General features: G+C 50.4%; 1 long non-coding RNA gene across 2 annotated transcripts; it reads left to right on the top strand.

The window, feature by feature from the left end:
• Positions 1 to 3,769: 3,769 nt before the first annotated feature.
• Positions 3,770 to 11,179, top strand: LOC109500046. Of its 2 annotated transcripts, none has more exons than XR_002157692.2 (2): positions 3,770 to 4,283; positions 10,844 to 11,179. It is a non-coding gene; the product is annotated as an uncharacterized LOC109500046 (long non-coding RNA). The 2 variants fall into 2 exon arrangements; XR_002157693.2 differs by lacking the exon at positions 10,844 to 11,179 and adding an exon at positions 7,497 to 7,646.
• The last annotated feature ends 6,271 nt before the right edge of the window (positions 11,180 to 17,450 follow it).

Genomic DNA, 17,450 nt, shown 5'->3' with positions numbered 1-17,450 from the left:
GATGTGGAAATTAGCATATCTGCACTCTAGGCTCCCCGCCCCCTCCCTCCCCCACATCACCGGTCCTAATGTTGTCAGTTTGATTCTTGTGTTTATACTGTCAAGAATTTACATTCTTTCCCTAATCACATCTTTCAAACTTTGTAGGTTGACCGGGAAACCATCCACAGCATTCACAATATTAGGGGTGTAACAGGTCTGTTAGGCAAAGCCCACAAGCCTTTGAAATGAACCTTTTCCTGCTCCCTGGACCATCCTCCAACTGCCAGACCCCAAGGTGATCTGCCTGCGGGTTTTCTGGCCACCAGAGCTTGCCCTGCCCGTGTTTGGGGAAGCCCTGCAGTGCCAGGGAAACACCCCCTCCTGAGTGCACCTCAACCCCTGGTGTAAGTGGATAAGGCCCCGCGACTTGCTCCCCAGTGGGGGAAGGGAGGGCACTTCAGCACTAGCCTCCATGGTCCCGACCTGAGCGCCAGTTAACTAGAAATCTGCCTGATAGCACAGCCTCTACGGGATCCCAACCTGCCTTGTCCCATTGCCCCCACCCCCCTGTGCTGTTTGCTGGGGTCCCCTCTCAATTTTATGTCTTAGGGTCTGCTTCCGGGGCACTGGAACCAAGACAGTTACCCCAGGCTCCGTCATGTAAAGCAGGTCCTAGGGATGGGGCCCCGGAATTGGATGGCTCACCAGCCAAATGGCAGGGAGGAGCCATTGCTGATGGGAGTGGGGTGGTCTCAATGCTAGCGGGTGCAGCGGCAGGTGGCTAGGACAAAGTGGGAGAGGACACGTGGAGGGAGGGGGGCCCGGCTTGGGCCACCTCTCTAGCATTGGAGATGGGGAAAATGGTACTTTTAAAGATTCTGGAGTCAGATTTTTTTTGTTTTAATGGTATCAAAGAGCTGAGGGAAGAGGATGACAGGTTCAAGTCAACCAACTGTCACCCCAGGGCCTGGTGTAAAAAACAGCCCTCGTGAGCCAGAAACTCCCATGACATCCCATCCGCAGCTTGAAATCCACTGCAGTAGGAAACTCTATGGACATCCGCAACTGCTATAAAGTAGGGCTTCGTATTTAAAGGGAGAGTCAGGGGGCGCCTGGGTGGCGCAGTCGGTTAAGCGTCCGACTTCAGCCAGGTCACGATCTCGCGGTCCGTGATTTCGAGCCCCGCGTCAGGCTCTGGGCTGATGGCTTGGAGCCTGGAGCCTGTTTCCGATTCTGTGTCTCCCTCTCTCTCTGCCCCTCCCCCGTTCATGCTCTGTCTCTCTCTGTCCCAAAAATAAATAAAAACGTTGAAAAAAAAATTTTTTTTTTTTAAATAAAGGGAGAGTCAGTTGTTAAGCCTCTACTAGCACATCTTGGCATTCACTCTGCTTCCGGACCTGAGGGTTTATTCTGTCTGTTCGTTCTCAAAGCCTCTAGTCCTAAGCTTCAGGCCCCTCCGCTGTGAAGTGTCAACCTGTCCCGCAGAGTTTGGCCACGTAAAATAAGACCCCTTGTTGGAAGTCACATCTATTTCCTGATATCGAGAAAGGATCTCTTGAGAAGTTGGTTTCTGAGATGGGCCTTAGGGAGAACAATTCCATCCGAAATAAAGGTCATTCCGAACGTGAAGGTTAACACGAGTAAGAGAGAGGGCTGGGGAGTATGGCCCGTGTTGGCGAACGTGGGATCAGGACACATGCGAGAAAAGGGGAGCCAGTGGATCTGGATGTGCAGAAAATGCGAGGAAATTCCTACCTGTAGACTTCAGGCAGGGGAGAGCCAAGAGCTGTGCGTGGGGAGGAAAGTGGGGCACAGAGGCAAAGTTCGTATCGGTGACAGAAGTAAATGGGGGCAGTTCCAGCAGGTAATGGCGTGTCATTGGGGGAAGGAACCAATGATCGACACCTAGGGCTGGCTCTCCAGGAGGCAGCCGGACACCCATTTGTCAGCACTGGAAGTGGAACCCTGGCCGTGGAAGCCACCGGGTCACCAGGGCTTCGTCCACCACAACATGGGTTCGACTTTTTTTTTTTTTATGTTTATTTATTTTTGAGAGAGAACATGTGGGAGCGGGGGAAGGGCAGAGAGAGAGGGAGACACAGAATCCGAAGCGGGCTCCAGGCACTGAGCTGTCAGCACAGAGCCCGACGTGGGGCCCGAACTCGCGAACCGAACCGCGAGATCACGACCTGAGCCGAAGTCGGACACTCAGCCAACTGAGACACCCAGGCGCCCCCAAAAGCTCACTAATTTCTTACGGGATAGCTCAAACTTCCTTAAACATGTTGCCACATGCCGTGTAACAAAAGAACTAATAAAATTAAATTATTGTAATTTTAAAAAGAGTATACGTTTCTAAAAGTCAGCCAGAGATTACGAGAGATTTCATTCAATACAGTAGAAGGAGGTCTGTTCAAAAACACTTCTTTCTTTTGTGAAAGTTGTTACCCGGTATAGTAGTATGTATACGGAGGGACTTCAATAAAAAGTTGTCATTTACTGTCTACAATGAGCCATTATTAAGCTCTGTAATTAAATCAGTAAACTCTGCACAATAACCAGGAACATCGGATCTTATCTTTACTACCATTGTTACTATTCCTCTGGCCACCCAGCTGGGACTCGGAATGCGCATCTGAGATCAAATCCACTCAGAAAGCCAAGGAATGAACCGGTGTGGCCCACTTCCTGCAACAAGTTGGCAGGCTGAAATGAGGGAGAGAGGGAGGGGCTTTGCCTCATACCCCGGGGCGGTCAGTAGCTGACGTCACAGGAGCTCTGGGAACATGCTCAGTAAGAAAGGCGCAGGGAAAACAGCCCAGCAAGAGGACCACGTCCTCAGCATGTGGCCGGGGCTCAATGAACCCTTCCTGAGGAGACAGCACTAAATGAGGGAGGGATGGGGGGAGGGATGGGGAAGGGGAGGCACAGAGAGGAAGTTGGGGGGGGAGAGAGGGAAGGGTGGGAGGAGGGAAGAGACGGGAGGGAGGAGTGGAAGAGGGGAGGGAGGGGAGGGAAAGAAGGGGTGGGGGAGAGAGGAGAGGAAGGGGTGAAGGAAGAGAAGGGAGGGAGGGGAGGAGAGAAAGGGGTGGGGGAGGGGAGAGGGGGAAGGGGGAGGGAAGGGAAGAGAGAAAGGGGTGGGGGAGGGGAGAGGGGGAAGGGGGAGGGAGGGGAAGGGAGAATAGGGTGGGGGAGGGGGAAGGGGAGGGAGGGGAAGAGAGAAAGGGGTGGGGGAGAGGGAAGGAAGGGGTGAAGGAAGAGAAGGGAGGGAGGGGAGGAGAGAAAGGGGTGGGGGAGGGGAGGGAGGGGAAGAGAGAAAGGGGTGGGGGAGGGGAGAGGGGGAGGGAGAGGAAGAGAGAAAGGGGTGTGGGAGGGGAGAGAGGGGAAGGAGGGAAGGGGAGGGGTGAAGGAAGAGAGGGGAGGGAAGAGTGGAAGAGGGGAGGGAGGGGAGGGAAGAAGGTGAGGGAGAGAGGAGAGGAAGGGGTGAAGGGAGAAAAGGGAGGGAGGAGAGGAAGGGGTGAAGGGAGAAAAGGGAGGGAGGGGAGGAAGGGGTGAAGGAAGAGAGGGAGGGAGGAGTGGAAGAGGGGAGGGAGGGGAGGGGAGGAAGGGGTGGGGGAGAGGGAAGTAAGGGGTGAAGGAAGAGAGGGGAAGGAGGGGAGAAGAGAAAGGGGTGGGGGAGGAGAGGGAGGGGAAGAGAGAAAGGGGTGGGGGAGGGAAGAGAGGGGAAGGGAGGGGAAGAGAGAAAGGGGTGGGGGAGGGGAGGGGGGAAGGAGGAAGTGGAGACCAGAAGCCGTGGGGAGGGGGAGGGGAACAGCTCTGACCAGCCCAGTGGACCAGGAGAAGCCAGCTTTTATGTGGCCTTTTCTGGGTCAGCAGCTAGGGTTCCTCTTTCAGCTAAACCACAGTTCTCCATTTTGTTTCTTTTAGCAGCTTTAGAAGAAAACTTCCTAAGTCACGAGGGCATCATTTCAATGGCTTCTTTATCAAAAGAGTAAAGGGACCTCCTTCTCTACTCCCAGAGAGCAGTTGACAAGGAGGGAATTTCCCCTCCAATGGGTGTGATTTTCCTATGGCAAAGACAACCTGCTAGGAGCTCTGTGCCAAGACACTAATGCCCTTGAGCAACCTGAGGCTGAAGACACCACTATCTGTGCATCCGTCAACGTGAGGTTCTCAATACTGTTGCTTAAAATGTATTTAGTAATTGAAGGGAAACATACCACTGAAGTCAAAGGATGTCCCAAAGAAGCCTCGAGTTGAGGAGGAAGAAATGGAAAATGATTCACTGGTTGTCTTCAGAGGTAAGAGAGCTAATAATTTATTAATTTTCATATCTCACCAAAGCGGATGGATTAAAGGTTAAAAACATTTATTAATTTTTATTTTTTTAATGTTTACTCATTTTTGAGAGACGGAGAGAGACAGAGCATGAGCGGGGGAGGGGCAGAGAGAGAGGGAGACACAGAATCGGAAGCAGGCTCCAGGCTCCCAGCTGTCAGCACAAGCCCGACTGGGGCTCGAACTCACGGACCGGACCGCGAGATCATGACCTGAGCTGAAGTCGGACACTTAACCGACTGAGCCACCCAGGCGCCCCTGGGTTAAAAAACATTTAAAAGGGAACAATGGAAAAGATGCCCTTGAATGTGTTACTGATTATGTGCTTCCCACCTGGCTTCTTGTGCTCTCGAATTTCGTCTCCGTGTTTTGTCGGAGAACACCGCAAATGCACAGCTTTTGTCGTTTTGTTTTATCCAAGCTGTTCGTTCCAATCGCTCTTTTTTCACAGCTTTATTGAGGGGTAGTTCACATTTCATGCATTCATTCATTTAAAGTGTACAAGTCAATGATTTTAGCATATTTACAAAAGGGGGCAACATCACCCTATTCTAGTTTTTGAATTTTTCTGTCCTCCCCACGAGAATTCCCCCACCCGCTAGCAGTCACGGAAGCCCGAGGCAGCCACCGATGGGCTTTAGGTCTCTGTGATTTTGCCTATTCTGATCTATGTCTATAAATGAAATCATATAACGTGTGAGTTCCTGTGACTGGCCTTTTTCACTTAGCATAATGTTTTCAAGGATCATCAATGTTGTAGTAGGTGTCTGACTTCGTTTCTTAGCAGCGATGAATGAATTACCGTTACTACCGAGTAATACTCCATTGTATGGATACATTTATTTATGTATCTGTTCATAGACTGATGGACACACAGGCTATTCTCCAGTTTGGGTTTTCATGTATAAGGCTGCTTCAACACACAAGTCGAGTTTTTGTGCGAATATATATTTCCTCGATGTAGCTCTGATGGACCCCTAAAAATAAAGACAACTTGCTTTAAAAGAAAAGAAGGGTCTGGACTCGGGCTGCAGAAATGAACGGGCACGGAAGATGGTTTGAAAGACAGGAATGAGCCACAAAAGCAAACTCTCTACCTAGATTCTGAGAATGAATTCTGGAGGCTACCGTAGAGAAATTCCTTCAGACACCCCACCTGCATGCTCTTGGCATAGAAAGTTCCTGAGTCTTTAGCATTACAAAATTCATATGACGTAACTCAATTAGCTAAAATAGAACAGAAGGATTGAATGAAGGCGGTAGGAATCCAAGAACTAGGAAAGTTGCTTCCACTCTCCCAAGGACACAGTCGATGCCACCAGAGGGCAGTGTGGACCAGGACAAACGGCAGCGGTCCCCTTTCTCAGCCTGTTTCGCTAGCTGCTCAAAGGCAGGACCTGGAGGCTGATGGCCACTGGTATCAGTTCATGGACCCTCCCTTTAACCGGTGCCTTTAAACTAGGTATTCTTCAATACCGAGAACAACGCGAAAGTGTTTTTCTTCTTTCCACTACTTCTGACTATTTATTTAGCTTTGCAATGCATAGCCCTCTTTTTGAGTTTATTTTATTTTTAGATGAAAAAAAAATTTTTTTTAAGTGATCTCCACACCCAGCGTGGGGCTCAAACTCACAACCCCGAGATCAAGAGTCACACGCTCCACCGACCGAGCCAGCCGGGTGCCTCTCCTCTTTACGAATTTACTCATTTTTGTGGCCAAGTGCATATCTCCCCATGGTTGATTGGTCCAGAAGCCAGAGCTTTGGTACTGCATCGGTGTGTGGTGCATTCACACCTTGGAAATACACATTCTCTGGGCTTCAGGAGCCGTGTGCGACTCAGACTTGAAGAATCGGGATTTTTAAAAATTACTTTGAATTGCTACTGCTTTTGATTCACTGTTTTCAGCCATTGGTTAAATAGCTTTGACCCTGAAGCTCAGCATTTGAGCAATGCGTTAGGACTAAAACAGATGATTAAAACCATGAGATGCCAGTACTATTTTAATTCCAAAATGGATGGGCATTGATTTTCTTTAACGTGAGTGAAATCGAAAAGTGGGCTCATTCAGTTGGCGACTCTACAAAATACTCCAGAACGTTAAATTACACACAACACACAAAGATCAGGATATATCCGTTGAAAGAACCCTCTAGCCTCTTAAAATGTCTTTCGCGTGTATTTGTATATGCACATATATGATGGCGAAAGATAGAGTAAAATAGGCAGGGGGAAAGGTTGGGACCCTCTGAGGTCCCTGGGTGGAGAATAACACATTTAAAAAAAAAAAATTTTTTTTAACATTTATTTATTTTGAGACAGAGAGAGAGACAGAGCATGAACGGGGAAGGAGCAGAGAGAGAAGGAGACACAGAATCTGATGCAGGCTCCGGGCTCCGAGCTGTCGGCACAGAGCCCCACGCGGGGCTCGAACCCATGAACTGGGAGATCATGACCCCGCCCAGGCGCCCCCTGCTTTTGGCCTGTGTCTTCAATTTGCACTTCCCCAGTGACTATTGAGGTTCCGTGTCTTCTCACCTGCTTGAGCTACTCGCAGCCACTCTTCTGAGATTCTTGTTGCCCCATTTTCACATAGCTGGTGTTTTGCTGACCGATTTCCAGAAGTTCTTTGTATGTTACGGACACCAACCCTTTGCTGGTAGCGTGCCGTGGCAGATGATGGCTTGCCTCTTCCGTTTCTTTGTGTTTGCAGAAAATTTACATGTGAATGTAGTTCTGTTTACCATCGTTTAATGGTTCCTACTTTTGGGGCTTTGCTTTTCAAAAATCCTAATGTAACCCAAGATTAGAAACTTATTATTCAATGTGTTCTTCCAAAAGTTTTAAGGTCTTGCATTTCATATTTAAATCCTAACCAATCTGAAATTGATTTTTGTGGCTGGAGTGCGGGAGGGATCAAATTTCACTTTTCCACATACATAAACAATTATCGCGCTGGTATTTATGTTGAAGATGCCCGTCTTTACCCGCTTACCGGCAACGCGGTCTCTAACATAAATCGCCGTTCCATACATGGGTTCTCCCCTGAAGTCTCTATTCTGTTCCATTTGCATGTCGGCCTGTAACTACCCCGGTAACACAGGTAAGTCACTATAACTGTATAATAGGGCTTGGTGTGTGACAGGGCGATCTTCCACTTTATTTTTCTTTTTCAGGAATGCTGTGGCTCTTCTTGGCTGGGCCTTTACTCATCCGGGTAACATGTTAAATTAGCTTATCAAGTTCCTCGAAAACACTTACTGGAATTTGCCTGGGCCTAAGTGTGAACCTTAAAAAATAAAACTGTCATTTTACTAGCAAAAAAACAAGTGTATTCAGGAATATAGCAGAGAACTGCAATCCAGGCCAAGCAAGCTACGGCAAAACCACACGCAGGTCCAGAGAACGGAAGAGTCGCACGTTTCATAGACCAAAGGCGAGGAGGAGGGGCTGTTGTAAACCAAAAGCGGATTGGAGTACACTGGGATTTCAAAGGCTTCTCATTGGCTGAACGACGACTGCCTCTCATTGGCTGGACAGTTGCTAGGGGGAGGGGGAAGATTTTCTTCCTCCGCAGGGGCGATAAATTAGTAGCGAAGGGGGTATGAACTCCCCAGGTGCTCTCTTCCTATTGGGTCTGCAAATGATGCCAAATGGTAGGGGCTGAGAGCTCCCCCTACTGGCCTAAGCGAAGTTTCCTTTTACTAATTTTCACTGATGGTGAAGTCAACAGCAGAGGAGAGAGAAAACGATAAAATGAGAAAAACCACCCTAAATAAGTCTTCCCTTCCACGTGTTCAGGAAAACTAGTGTTGCACAAAGACGCCTCACAGAAAAGGATGAAGGTGAAACCCCATGCAGAGTCGTTACAAGAAAAAAAAGAGGATAAAAAATAATCCTGTAAAGTAGTACATCATGCCAGAAAGTCATGCTTCCAAACAGAGGAACGCTGTAATATTTTAAAATAACTTACTCCGGGGGCGCCTGGGTGGCTCAGGTCATGATATCAGGGTCGGTGAGTTCAAGTCCCGCGTCGGGCTCTGTGCTAACGGCTGGAGCCTGGAGCCTGCTTGGGATTCTGTGTCTTCCTCTCTCTCTGCCCCTCCCCTGCTCACGCTGTCTCTCTCTGTCTCTCAAAAATAAGTAAATGTAGGGGCGCCTGGGTGGCTCAGTCGGTTGAGCGTCCGACTTCGGCTCAGGTCATGATCTCACTCATGGTCTGTGGGTTTGAATCCTGCATCGGGCTCTGTGCTGACAGCTCAAGCCTAGAGGCTGCTTGGGAATCTGTGTCTCCCTCTCTCTCTGCCCCTCCCCCCCACCTCAAAAATAAACATTAAAAAATTTTTAAATAATGTTAAAGGATAGAAAAGAAATGAATATTTTAAATATTAGACACAAAGTGTGCCCCACTTTTATCTCTATATAAATTTTTTTGTCTTTCTTTAAAAATATTTCTTCATTACTGAAAACATTGTAACAACAAGTGAAGTGTTGTTTCAAGTGTTGTTAGTGTCATAGTTAACATTCACTTCTTGTGTTTACCATGTATTGTAATTTTCATGTGGCAAAGCCCCTGGCTCCCAAATGTCATGACACAGAGACTACCAGTACAGTTAATTAACGTATTATTCTGATAGACAATCAGCCATTTCATGCAGCTTGAAAGATTTTAACTTGGGGGTTGGAAACTTTCTCATCTTTAAGATTTAGGGTGTGAGCCAGTATATACTGAATCAAGCTCATATATTCAACATTTATGGTGCGGAGTAATAAGTTACATAATAGCTAAATGGTCAAGAGTCCTACAAATGGTAATTGGCCACCTTTTGAATACTAAATGGAGTGAAGGAAGACAACCGTTCCCTTAGAATGTTCTCCCATACCGACTGATGAGTAAGGACAATCTTGCCTTGGGATATTTTAATCTTAAGCGGTGAAATTAACTAGAGAGGTCAATCACTAGGTAGAACATATCCTCCTGTGTTTGTATCGCATTCTTTTTTGTTAAGTTTCAAGAAATCATCTAATTCAGCTTGGAAGCCATGTCGGTCTTCACGAGAGATGTGCACACACACGCCCATGCACAATTACATGTCATGACAGCATCCGCATTTTGGTCCATATCTGCTCCTAAAGAAGTCTCTCACTTTGGAGGAGCAGCCTTCCCTAAGCTTCGATGCCTCATTATATTGTTGCATTACCTGAGTAACATTGAATGGATAATAATAATAATCGCAGAGAGCTCGGGGCTCCAGCCCTGTTTGTCGGTCGAGGCGATATCCTAGAGCTGCTCACATGTCTAAGCAAACCAAAACAGGAACAGAAAGGAAGGTGGTCAACACGACAGAGGAAAACCACAGTGAGATGCTACCTCGCACCTGTCAAAAGGGCTGTTACCCAAAGGACCCGAAAGGAGTGTGAGTGTGACGAGTGCCAGTGCGTGGAGAGGAAGCCCTCTGCACTGTGGGTGGGAATGCAAATTGGTCCGGCCACCAGGGAGAACAGTACAGAGACTCCTGGAACCCCTGCCACGCTGGGAGGAGCCGACTGGGCCGAGAGGCCATGGGGAAGCCACGGGGAGGGGCTCTGGTGACGGTGCCAGCTGGGCCTTCCCTCCTCCCAGGGGGCGGGAGGGGGGTGGGGGGCAGGTGGAAAGTGCGTCCTCCAGTTCCAGCCGCCTCAGGGCCCAGTCATGGGAACGGACGGAAAGTGGCTTGAGCCTTCCCGCCCGCGGCCTCAGGTACCAACGGAGCCTCAAATGCCACTCGGGACAGCCGTCCAAATGGGCCTTTCCACCCAGCCCGTGGGCATGATACAATCGTGGGTCCACGCTGCAGAACGTGGGGTGGTTGCCCACCCAGCAAAGTAGCAAACGCTCAGACCTGGTCCTGAGCCTGGAGGGAAAACAACCGAGGGGGCGTGGCTGGCACAGAACGGGCCCTGTGGATGTCAAGGCTGGGTGCAGGTGGTGGTGAGGGGTTAGGCCGGTCGGTAGACTTTGGCCTAGGGAAACGGTGCCTGTTTCTGAGACCACCCTTTTCTTCTCACTTGCCCACACATGACTTCCATGTGCTCATAGCCACAGATCGGCGAGCCCCACAGGGCAGGCTGCAAGCCGGGGGCACCCCTGGACTAAGACAGGAGGGCCCGAGAGCCCAAGGCCAGCACACGGTGACACTGGGTGCCGAACTTTGACCTCTTCCTCCATCCCACCACGCTCCTCCCTCCCGCGTTTCCATACGATCCTGCAACACACACAGATCTGTGTTTAATAGCAGTGAATAATCACGCACGGTTTCCATGCATGGGTCCCTCCAGCCGGAGGAGCCTGAGCCGGTGCTCAGGGTAGCTCTGATTTCTGCACGTTCCTCACCCCCACCCCCAGAGGCAGCTGCCCTTCCTCCTGCGGGACTCCTTGAGTACAAACACCCAGCTTCCCTCTGCTGCGAGATCCAGATCAGCCTCAGTGTCGAGAGCCACATTCCGTGTCCTTCTTAACGAGCTGCCTCTCGGTTTTTCTCAGGGGTCAGCCTCCAGCAAATGCCATCTCTGAAAAGATAGGAAGCAACCAGTGGTCTTCGGTCCCAAAGCACGCGTCTCCTCACACACGCTTCTCACTTCCTGGGTTAATGTCACCCGCTCTCCGTTATCCGTACTTCGAAGGACTGGGCCACCGCTGCTGGTGCTGGGAACTTGCGTGAACCTCGGCCCGGGCGGCACAACCATTAGAGTGACTGTGGCTTCCTTCGTGACTGCGGACGGAGGCCACTCACAGCCACTCTGCCACCGTGCTAACTCTGAGCCCTCGTGTTCTACCAGACGCCTCTTAATAAAATTAATAAATGACTTAATGCATAAATAATAAAATTTAATAAAATAATGTTAGGGGCGTCTGGGTGGTTCAGACGGTTGAGCGTCCGACTCTTGATCTCGGCTCGGATCACGATCCCGGGGTCGTGGGATCGAGCCCTGTTGTTGGGCTCCACGCTGAGCATGGAGCCTGCTTGAGATTCTCTCTTCCCCTCTGCCCCCCTCCACTGCTCACACCCTCTCCCCCCACCCATATATAACAGACCAAAAAAACACAAAACAGAACGTTGTCAAGGGCATTCCCCAGGAACCCTCAGTCTATGAAGCAAAGCCTCTGGGCCAGCAGGTCACAGAAAGGATGCTCGAACCCTGGGGGATGCAGGCACACCTTGCAGGGGGTGGCGGAGATTTAAGACCCATTTCCGTGTGCCCGTCTTCCAAGGATTCTTCTTCCTAATACTGAGCCTCCCGAAAAGGAATCTTGAGAATAGGAAGCCTTCTCCTGCTCTGGATAACAAAGATGTCCCCTCTCTGCGGGGCGCCGTCTTGGGGTGTCAAACCCTCTAGGGCCACAGAGTGGACAGCCCCTCACCACCCCAGGCAGCGTTTCGCTGTCCCCCCACAAAGCACACGGGGGCTGAGCTGCCGGCTGAAATGCATTTTTATTTGAGAGAACAACTTGACAGATAAGACACTGACTCAGACTTCGGTATTTAGAAGCCAGTTTCCCCCCCCAAAACGAATGGCGTTCAGGCGGTCACTTCAAGCAAAACAACACTCGTCAACGGTGACCGCGGAGGTTTCAAATGAAACTGTGAGAAAGCTGGCATCTGCCGTGGGCACCGAAAGCTCCCTAACGTTTAAAGAGCCGTCTGAGGAGGTCAGTGTGATATTCAGGAAGGTGACTCACGGATGCTGCACAACGAACACGTCCCCATCTCTTGTACGGGGAAACCTGCCCATATCCCGGTGCACCATTGCGGTCCAAACCTCCGGTGCGTGATGTTACAAAGCCACGCGTGCCGTACAAACCTCCCATCGCTGCCGTGACAAAGTACCGCAAACCCGGGGCCGACGCCACGAATGCCGCCTGACGGCGTTCCCCCTGGCTGGGACCAAGGTACCGCACCGGACGGAGGTCCTCTCTGGAGGCGCCAGGGGAGAACCTGTTGCCTGGACTTTCCGCGTTCCTTGGCTCAGAAGTCCCCTCCCGTCCGCAAAGCTAGCAGCACCGGGGTCAGTCCTTTCCATGCCGTGTCCCCCTGACTCTCTTCCACCGCGGTATCTCCCCTCGGCGTCCCCAACAAGCACATCAGCAAACGTCCCTTTTGCAAAGTCAGGCAACATATTTCCAGGTTGGGGGAACGGGAGGTGGAGGCCTTCCAGGGCCGTTATTCCGCCTGCCGCACGTTGACAAGCGATGCGTTCAGAATTCCAGACAGAGCGACGTCTTCCAAGGGGGCGGAGCACAAGCAATTCAGAGTCCACACCGCAGCTAATCGTTTCTCAGTTTTATCATTTTTCAATTTTTCAATGTTTATTTCTTTTTTGAGAGAGAAAGACACAGAGAGAGCACGAGCAGGGGAGGGGCAGAGAGAGAAAGAGAGACACAGAATCGCAAGCAGGCTCCAGGCCCCGAGCTGTCAGCACAGAGCCCGACGCGGGGCTCGAACTCACAGACCGCGGGATCATGACCTGAGCCGCTGTTGGATGCTCAACCAACTGAGCCACCCGGGCGCCCCAGTAACATTTCTGAAGTATTTTCCAGAACTTCTGTGGTGCAGGAGAGAAAAGTCTCTGAGGACTCAGGACACTGGGCTCACCCAGCAGGGACCTCTCTCCTGCACCTGCCCAGCGTCTCACGGCCCCAGGTTCCTCCTCTGAGACGTGGACGCAAGCACCCGCTGGGCCTGCCTGTTGGTGTGTGGGAAGACTGAATAAGATAATTGTAGCAAAACGCTCTCTAATCCTGAAATGGCTGCGTAAATGTAAGTTTTTTTGTTTTGTCCTTCGGCCTCTAGAGGGGCCATCTGTGAACAGAAGGCTTTTGGCTGAATGGATGAAGCAGGGCTTCATTTATTCCTTAGCAAGTGTGTGTTAATTGTCTGCCTCAGGGGTACACATTTCTTTTCCTGGGGATGAGAACTTTTAAGATCTACTCTGCCAGCCACTTTCAAATGTGACATAGCGCATTATTAACTGTGGTCGTCATGCCTCACGTTTTGAACGGATAGGATTGGACGCGGAGGGCCTCCGGCAGACAGGCAAAGAACGATGGGGAGAGAGCAATGGCTTTGGTTTCAGAGCCCACACACCGGGTGGCCCTTCGAGGCTCCAGACCTGCCGCTGGCCTGGCAGGAGGCAGCCTCCGCGGGTCCCCGGCACCCCGAACTCTTGGCTTCCCCTGCTGCGTTCGATGCTGTATTAACACAGGTAAGGGGATTAATTAATGACGAGCGAAATGACTCCCCCATGACACAGACCTTTTAGGGCAATGATGAAAGCCGAATGATGAGGAACCCCCGTTTACTTTAAGCCAGTTAAGACAAACTATGAGTCACCGTCTTGATCTGGTCCACGTAAACTCTTTTGTGGTTGGGCCGGCTTTGCAGAGCGAAATCAGCCCCGCGGCAAAGGGTAGATTGCTTTAATGACGAGCTGTATTCCGAAGGACTCTGTGGCCAAATACATACTTGAAAGGGACGAAAGGGAAACACAAAGATATACCAAAAGAAGAAAACAGAGTAACAACGTGAGCCCGTCCGTCCCAAATTTCACTCGGAAGTGAACCCATGATGCATTTTCTTTAAAGCTGAAGCCAAACAAACGGACAAACGTAAACGTATGTCCTAGATTTGGGCCTCCGCAAGGCCTGGAGACAGTGGCCACCCCGTGGGCAAAAAGTTGCAGGACTAAGATCTCTGAGTGCAGATCTCCGCCCGAGGGCTCGGGAGGCCTTTCGACAAAGAGCAGTAGCAGAAGCAGGGTGCGCATGAACGGATGTGGAATCCACGGCAAAGAGCAACGGGGAGACGTTTTCTCATGATACAGGGGAATTTTATAAAGAAAACCTAAAGTCATAACACCAAACGACTCGAAAGCAAGTTACACAGAAGTGCAAGACTGGGGCCAGGCTGTTACCCAGCTGGCACGGCGGGTGTCCTGCCGTGTGGAATCCACGGGACGTCACATCCCCTTGTCTGTCTCTTCTGATGTTGACATTGAGCATGGCTGCAGGGGTCAGCATACCCATCCGACCCCTGTAAATGCCCCTCTGTTTCTCCTCTACTGGTTTAGCCTCTGCTGACGCTCAATGCCAGGTGTGTTATTTTATTTTGGGTTCACAATGGCACTGTCGTAGTATTATTATTCCTTCTTCATTTTTTTTTAGCCGCAACTCTATAAAGAACTTTCCTGATCAGTTATTTGGTGAATCAGATGTGTGCTTCATCGAGGAAGAGTGAACGAGTGACTTTCACTCGTTCATCACAGGTGTTCGGGATACCGGACTGGTTTCATCGCGGTCCCCGAAGGACTGAAGCATTCACGGATTTTAACGTATTTAATGTGTATTAACGCACTGCCACTCTGATTTTTTTTGATGCTCGGAGAAGTATGATTCTGCCAATGGGAGCCCTCAGGTGCGCTCCTGAGCTGGGCGGTATTCGACAGCGTCCCCTCTCTCTCTCCAGTGGCACCGTGCTCCGGGCTTTCGGTGACCAGTCTTCTCTCCCGGCCTGGAAGCTGGGGTTCTCCAGTCGTGGTGCGGGTTGGTCCCAGCTGGTCACCACCACCGGGACGGTTCAGTGGAAAGGTAACAAGGTTTTTGTTTGGTTGGCTTTGTGTTCTCTTTTTACAGAAAATATACTTGAGGGGCGCCTGGGGGGCTCAGTTGGTTAGGTGTCTGACTCTTGATTTCGGCCCAGGTCATGATCTCACGGTTCATGAAATCGAGCCCCGTGTTGGGCTCTGTGCTGTCAGCTGGGGATTCTCTCTCTCTCCCTTCCTCTCTCTCAGACCCTCCCCCGCTTGGGCACTCAAGCACAATCTGTCTCTCTCAAAATAAGTAAATAAACTAAAACAAACAAAAACAGAAAAGAAAAGAAAATATACGTTGAGTTGGTGATAAGATTCACAACTTGGATCTAGAATGCCAGAACTTCTGCTTAACTTTGAGCACATTTCTTTATCTCTGCAAGTCTTACTTTCTCTTTCTCTTGTTCTTAAAACATCCCCAGTGCCGTTCATATCCTTCTCGACTTGTTTTGTGTGTCTATTTTCTTAGCTTCTGAGCAACAGCACCATGCACTTGCTACCAAAAGGGGCGCTGGGAACAGCTGGGTGCCTTCTGGGAACAGCTCTTTCTGCCTTAGGATGTGTCCCCCTGGGAAGCACAGTCCAATCACTGGGTTTCAAGTGACTTCAGCGGGGTCGGGGTGGCTCAGTCGGTTGACCACCTGACTCTTGACTTCTTCGGCTCAGGTCATGATCTCACAGTTGGTGGGATCGAGCCCCACGTCTGGCTCTGCACTCAGTGTGGAGCCTGCATGGGGTTCTCTCTCTCCTTCTCTCCTCACTCCTCTCCTTCTCGCACACGCTCTCTAAATAAATACATACATACATACATACATACATACATACATAAACTTCTAAAAAAGTAAAGTGGCTTCAAAGAATTCTTCCGTGTGGGCACACAACTATTCAATACCAACTTACGTTTCTTCCACTTCGCTTTTAATTACTAGAGGCTGCCTTTCTAAGAATTAAACTGTTGCCTAAAACACTGTTCCGAAGTTAAATCTACAGAACAACTCCTCTCAAAGAATCCTGGCTTCCCTCCTTGCTCCCTTCCGTAGCTCCATGCGCTGAGAACCATCTACCTGTCCCACTTTCCAGGGCTGGGAACAAACGACAGAAAACTTAGTGGGGTGCACAGCTGTTCATTAACCTCACTGACTTTGCGGGCCACGGGTCCAGACAGGCCACGACAGGATGACCGGCCCCGCCTTGTGATGACAGCAGGCCTCAGCTAGAAGAGGCCAAGGCCAGGGGGCCCGGGTCACCCACAGGAGGCCGCCGCTGGCTCTCGGCTCCCATCCAGATGGGCCTCTCCAGGCGTCTCTGTGTCTCTCTGTCCGTGCGAGCGGGTGCTTCCCCACAGCCTGCTGGTGGCGTCCTCACAGCCAGCATCCCGGGCTGTGGCAGCCGTGTGGCCTCGGGAGCCACCCAGGATCCCCTCTGCCACCTTCTCTCTGGCAGGGGTCAGCAATCCGCTCCAGGTTTACGGGGAGGAGGGGGTCTCCATATCTCGATAGAGCAAGGCAAGATTCTGGAAGAGTCTCTGGGCTGGAAAGAATGCCAAGGCCACTCTGCGATACAAAGTGCCACCACATTTTAATTAGGTATTTTTTGTCCTGATAATTTAAACGCTTTAAGAGAGGAGGAGTGGACGGAACTAGAAGGTATTATGCTTAGCGAAATTAGTAAGTCAGAGAAAGACCGATACCCTGTGACTTCACTCATATGAGGACTTTAAGATACAAAACAGACGGACAAGGGAAGGGAAGCAAAAATAATGTAAAACCAGGGAGGGGGACAACACATAAGAGACTCTAAAATATGGAGAACAAACTGAGGGTTACTGGAGGGGTTGTGGGAGGGGGGATGGGCTAAATGGGGAAGGGGCATCGTGGAATCTACTGGAATCATTGTTGCACCACATGGGAACTAACTTGGATGTAAATTTAAAAAATAAAATAAGATAAAAAATGTTTTTTAATTAACAAAAAGAGAGAGAGGAGGAAAAAGGGAAGAGCTATATAGCAGCATTCCATGTCACAGTGGATCTGGGAAGCCGGAGGAGGGTGCTGTCGAGGAGGGACAGGACCCCTAAGAAGGAGGAAGGGGGGCAGGGCAGAGAGTACAGGATGGGGGGGTGGGCGTGGGGGGGCTGTGAGGCCAGACCAGTAGGAGCCCTCTTTTCTCCATCTACTCCGGGGGAAGACGTTTGGTTCTCTTTGAATGAGCTGAGATTTTTTTTTTTAATTGACTTGTAAACGCTCCTATATAAGGGATAGCTGTTATTATGGGACTTGTATTCAAAGACAGCACAAGCTTCTCTGTGCAGGCAGCCTCATGCGTAATGCATGTGGGCCCCTGCCCAGCTCACAGAGGAAATCTTTCTCCAGAGGAGGTGAGGGTGGGTGGAATGACCGAGCACAGTGCAGCATAGCAGACCCCCTCACCCTTACCCCAGGGCCTGAGGGACACATCTCCAGCCTCGCGTGAACTTGTCTAACGCCACAGGGTGCCACTCAATG

The sequence above is a fragment of the Felis catus genome, chromosome B2 (assembly GCF_018350175.1).
Source record: "Felis catus isolate Fca126 chromosome B2, F.catus_Fca126_mat1.0, whole genome shotgun sequence".
NCBI lineage: Eukaryota > Metazoa > Chordata > Mammalia > Carnivora > Felidae > Felis > Felis catus.
Note: the sequence above shows the minus strand (reverse complement) of the source record. Positions and strands in the feature narration are given on the sequence as shown.